Source organism: Procambarus clarkii, unplaced genomic scaffold (assembly GCF_040958095.1).
Source record: "Procambarus clarkii isolate CNS0578487 unplaced genomic scaffold, FALCON_Pclarkii_2.0 HiC_scaffold_1421, whole genome shotgun sequence".
In the NCBI taxonomy this organism is placed as follows: Eukaryota; Metazoa; Arthropoda; class Malacostraca; order Decapoda; family Cambaridae; genus Procambarus; species Procambarus clarkii.
In genome coordinates, this window is record NW_027190449.1 from 13473 (window position 1) to 19474 (window position 6002).

Sequence of the window (6002 nt, forward strand, 5' to 3'; positions counted from 1 at the left end):
AGAACTGCCTGAATGTTTGGAAGAACACCTCCCTGTGCAATGGTTACGCCAGACAGAAGTTTGTTGAGTTCTTCGTCGTTGCGGATGGCCAACTGCAAGTGACGTGGGATGATACGGGTCTTCTTGTTGTCACGTGCGGCATTACCGGCGAGCTCCAGAACTTCGGCAGCGAGGTATTCCATGACGGCTGCCAGGTAGACAGGAGCGCCAGCACCGACGCGTTCGGCGTAGTTGCCCTTACGCAGCAGACGGTGAATTCTGCCCACGGGGAACTGAAGTCCGGCCCTGCTGGAGCGAGACTTTGACTTGCCCTTCACTTTGCCTCCCTTGCCGCGTCCTGACATTGCTGCTGCTGTTGTGGGTTTGTGGTGTTTTATGCCGCCCCGCAGATCGAGCTTCGTGTTATATACCCCGCTCAGGATCAAGGGAGCCCGCCACTGACCAATCAGCGCGCTCCGCCACGCGACCCGCTCTGAGCTGAGTCGCGAGCGGGATATAAAAGGAAAGCTCGCCTCGCGCAAAAGTTCATTATTGTATCGCAACGCCAGCCAGCACGAGCATCATCATGCCACCCAAGGCATCTGGAAAGGCTGCCAAGAAGGCCGGAAAGGCCCAGAAGGCCATTGCCAAGGGCGATAAGAAAAAGAAGCGCAGGAGGAAGGAGAGCTACAGCATCTACATCTACAAAGTGCTGAAGCAGGTCCACCCCGACACTGGTATCTCTTCCAAAGCCATGTCGATCATGAACTCGTTCGTGAACGACATCTTCGAGCGCATCGCCGCCGAGGCTTCTCGCCTGGCCCACTACAACAAGCGTTCCACCATTACCAGTCGGGAGATCCAGACGGCTGTAAGGCTCCTGTTGCCCGGAGAACTGGCCAAGCACGCCGTCTCTGAGGGCACTAAGGCCGTCACCCAAGTACACCTCCTCCAAGTAAACGGCTTACTTACTGCCCTGTGGTGGTGGCTTGGCCTCAAACCAACAAACTCGGCTCCATTGGAGCCACACTTTAATTTCTAAAGAGATTGTGAGTGTTAGACACCAATACTATTATAACAAAAACCTCTGTCACTGAAAGCAAATAGCTATAAAATGAGAATATTTATGAAACTGTCTGTGTGTGTTTCTCTCTCTCAGTCTCTGTCTGTCTGTCTGTCTGTCTGTCTCTGTCTTGTCTGTCTCTGTCTTGTCTGTCTGTCTGTCTGTCTGTGTCTCTCTCTCTCTCTCTCTCTCTCTCTCTCTCTCTCTCTCTCTCTCTCTCTCTCTCTCTCTCTCTCTCTCTCTCTCTCTCTCTCTCTCTCTCTCTCTCTCTCTCTCTCTCAACACATATAAGCACTCGGTATCTTTTTTTTTTTCTAGAGATTAGAGATTCATTGTTATGTTCCACATTAGGATTACTATGCAGGCCACCCTCTTAGGTTTGAAAATGTCAAGAAAACGGTTAATTTAAAATGTCATCTCCTAACTTAACAGATTAAGCCAGAGGACCGAAAACAGAATAAAACAGGACTGGACAGTATGTCACTTATACAAGCTGCTTTTATTTCTAGTACAGTATGACAATTTTTATTTTGGGGGGGGGGGGGGGGGTGGGTGATCCTTGACAGTGCATAAGAGCGAAAAGCGACGGCGTTTTGTTTGTAAGAGAACAGGTTGTACTACAAATGACTTGATTTATTGATATCACGTGTATGTATGACACCTAAATTAGTGTATTTGTTTATTTATTTATTTATTTATTATATGTGTAGATGAAGGTTAATTCATATGACTGATGCTAGGAATGTCTGAAATCTCCTTAGAAGGATATTTTGGCCCTGAGAAGGGCCGAGTTTGGTGTATACTAGGGTGGTCGATTTAGCTTATGCACGCTCTCCACGGATACGGCGAGCAAGCTGAATGTCCTTTGGCATGATGGTGACACGCTTGGCGTGGATGGCACAGAGGTTAGTGTCCTCGAAGAGACCGACCAGGTAAGCCTCGGATGCCTCCTGTAAAGCCATGACGGCAGACGACTGGAAGCGAAGATCGGTCTTGAAGTCCTGGGCAATCTCGCGCACCAGACGCTGGAAGGGAAGTTTCCTGATGAGCAACTCGGTGCTCTTCTGGTAACGACGGATCTCACGCAGGGCGACCGTTCCGGGCCTGTAACGGTGAGGCTTCTTCACACCCCCTGTGGCAGGAGCAGACTTGCGTGCTGCCTTGGTGGCCAGCTGCTTACGAGGAGCCTTGCCTCCCGTGGACTTGCGAGCAGTCTGCTTGGTGCGAGCCATGGTGAACAACTGTGGTTTGTGATGGCCGGCGCCGAAAAATTTTTGCTTATATACGCCGTCTCGAGGCGCTTGCTCGAGCGCCATTGGCTGCTCGACTCGCCTACGTCACCCCGTTGCCCCTCCCCTCCTTCCTCTGGCTGCAGCCAACAGGCGGCTCACCTCAATCACTATTATCGCTGATTTTGCTCTATTTTTTGGATTTGTTGCAAAAGTCATTTCACAGGGACGTGAAACAGACGAGTAGGCAACTGCAGTTTTGAAAGCGTTGTGAGAAAGCCGTGTCTACTCGACCACAAGCGTAAAGTAAGGGCAGGCAGGAGTTGCAATGCTACTAGTACGTCCGCTTGATGGGATATAGTCGGGAAATCGTGCGGGCATTCGTCAATTCGATTCACCACAACTTCAACACCATGACTGGACGCGGCAAGGGAGGCAAGGGACTCGGAAAGGGTGGCGCCAAGCGTCATCGTTAAGGTGCTACGTGACAACATCCAGGGCATCACCAAGCCCGCTATCGTCGCTTAGCTCGTCGTGGCGGCGTGAAGCGTATTTCGGGTCTCATCTACGAAGAGACCCGTGGCGTCCTGAAGGTGTTCCTCGAGAACGTCATCGTGATGCTGTAACCTACACGGAACACGCCAAGAGGAAGACCGTCACTGCTATGGACGTGGTGTACGCTCTGAAGCGCCAGGGTCGTACCCTCTACGGATTCGGCGGATAAGAGCTGGCTTAATCCATCGATTCCACCCACCACCACCTCAAACGGGACCTAATTAGGTCCCTATACTTTTTTTACTGAAGGGCTTAATAGACGATAACATAAATTGTTTGATATCAGCTAGCACATTGGGTCTTATGAAATCTATTTTTTATCCTCGCATGCGTTAAAGGGACTCTGATTGGGGAGGGAGGGGGGGGGGGGGGGGAAGGTTTGTTACGTTATATACTAGCAGAGCAGGATCATTGGTGGGGGGGGGGGGGGGTGAGGGGTAGAGAGAGAGAGAGAGAGATGAGAGAGAGAGAGAGAGAGAGAGATCTTTCCCAACTCTTCCTTTTTACATGAGTGAGCTACCCGTTTTATTCATTTTATCCTTCTCAGAGCTGTTTTGATAGTATCCAAATGATGGTAAATGAAAAGGGAGGACACGAATATCTACCAGAATTCAGGACTGGCAATCGATATGCATGTTTGAGTGCGAATCTTTTTTCTCTCTCAACTTAGGATACGTTTAGTCGTACCTAAAAGCGAGAACCACACTATTGGGACAAGTATGCAAGGCCCAATTTTCCTAACAAGCACAGTTTAATTTTTGTTATTTTCGAACATTTCTTCCAAATTGGTTTATCCAATTAACAGTATTATATTAAGATCATGAATTGCTGGGTTAGGTTAGGTTAGGTTAGCTTAGCTTAGGTTAGGTTAGGTTTAGGTTAGGTTAGGTTAGGTTAGCTTAGCTTGGGTTAGCTTAGGTTAGGTTAGGTTAGCTTAGCTTGGGTTAGCATAGGTTTAGGTTAGGTTTTGATTACATTTTCTATGTTAGATTTAACTCAAATTCAAAACAATTGCAGTCATTCGGCTTGTTAGTCAACTTGCCTCTAATAGGGGCAATTTGTCTAACAAGACTATTTAGTTTTTGTGTGCATATATATATATATATATATATATATATATATATATATATATATATATAATATATATTATATATATATATATATATATATATATATTATATATATTATAGCTTCAAGACTCCGAACCAATATAGAAGCATCAAGAGGAAGTGCTTGTGTTATGGGCCAATAGGCCTTCTGCAGTTACTTCCATTCTTATGTTTTTATTCCCATTGGTTCGTGTTTTATCTTGTGTAAATGTCAATCACCTTACCCAAAACTTTGGTACCATATCACCTCACCCATGTGTATATATAAATATATATATATATATATATATATATATATATATATATATATATATACTATATATATAATATATATATATATAATATACAGAGTAAATCTACCCCAAAAGTAATGATTTATTTGTCTACAAAACTTAAACTCTTTTTTGGAATCATATGAGGCCCCTACACTGAGGGGGGAGGCCTGGATGTTTATTGTCATGTGTATTCATGCTGCTTGCATGTCGTCGTTTATTTTGCCTTTGTTGTTTTCTTGACAGCTTTCTTTGCCTTGGGTGGTTTGGGAGATTTTTGAAGCTCTCTTTATTTTGTGGCTTTTTGTTCCCAACAACAAGCTGCTGCTGCTGCTGCTGCTTTTTTTCAAGGCTGTAGGTGGTTTGTTGCTTGTGGCGGCTTTCTTGGGAGTTACCACGGCCTTCTTTGCTGCTGTAGATGGTTTCTTGGTGTGGTGGCTTTCTTGGGAGTTAGAACGGCCCTCTTCTCTGCTACGGCCAGCTTGAATGATCCACTAGCTCCACTTCCCTTGGTCTGAACAAGAATGCCGTCAGCCACTGCTTTCTTGAGAAATCTTCGGATGTAAATGGCGATCTTGGCAGCCTCGACTTTGTTGTTGGCAACAACGTACTTCTTGATTGCTTGTAGAGACGAGCCCTTACGGTCTTTGAGTGCTGCGACCGCGGCTAGAACCATTTGACTAGTTTTCGGGTGAGCAACCTGGACGCGAGGTTTCCTGGTGGTGGCCACCACAGCAGCAGCAGCCGCAGCCTTCTTGGTAGGCTTTGCTTCTACCATGATGATGATGAGATAACCAAGGTGATGAGAGACGCTCAGACAGTCACGGGGGGGAATGATGCTGCCGCCGCTTGAGCCGAACCTATTTATGTGCCGGCACGGTACAGAAGCTGCAACCTGGCAACTCGTCCACCAATCACGACGGTTGGTTTTACGGCTCCGAAACCTGGATCCCAATATCTTCTCTAAAATAGAAGCATTTGTTCATGTTCTTTGTAAAAGTATCATAAAGCAGGGACAGATGAGACAAATATCATAAAAACCTGAAGAGCAGATGAGCACACACATGTTTGTATTACAAAAGAAAATCCACAAATTCATTAGAAATTGGCAGGGCAGGCTGAGGAAGTAGGTAGATGTAAATGTCTGTAAATGGCGAAAGAACATAAACCCAAGACTGAATAAACGATGTTAAATATCCATGCCAAGGAGACAAAAATATGTTAGGATACAATTACCATTAAGACACACAAGCAGGTCCGTATCCTGCCGCGATGACTTAAAAGAGTGGTTATTAGCCACAATGTGTAGGCAGTCTCATGCCAACGGCCATACCACGTTGAGAACACCGCTTCTCGTCCGATCAGCGAAGTTAAGCAACGTTGGGTTTGGTTAGTACTTGGATGGGTGACCGCCTGGGAACACCAAATGCTGTTGGCAATAATGTTTTTTGTTTTGTTTTGTTTTGTTTCGTTTGTTTTTGTTTGAATGGCTGGCTCCACGGGAAATTCACGGAGTTGTGTGGAATAAGGCCTGGTAAAATGAATTAATATGTATGTCATGTTTAAAACAAACTCGCTTAATATAGATATTGTGTGAGGCTTTATACAAAAACAAACAACCAAAACAAAAACATGTTTGTATATATATTATAGCTTAATCCGGGTTTGAACTCGCAACTCCAAGAATACGCATCACTTATATACACTTTACCACTGGACCACTGCTGCAGGACACAAGCTTGATGCTGAGGTATCAATTTAATGACGTAAATGCCATTTCCACAAATAAATTGAT

At 45.6% G+C, this 6002-nt stretch overlaps 1 non-coding gene across 1 annotated transcript; it reads left to right on the forward strand.

Moving 5' to 3' along the window:
- Nucleotides 1-5526: 5526 nt before the first annotated feature.
- Nucleotides 5527-5645, forward strand: LOC138362197 (5S ribosomal RNA). Its single transcript, XR_011227481.1, has one exon. It is a non-coding gene; the product is annotated as a 5S ribosomal RNA (ribosomal RNA).
- The last annotated feature ends 357 nt before the right edge of the window (nucleotides 5646-6002 follow it).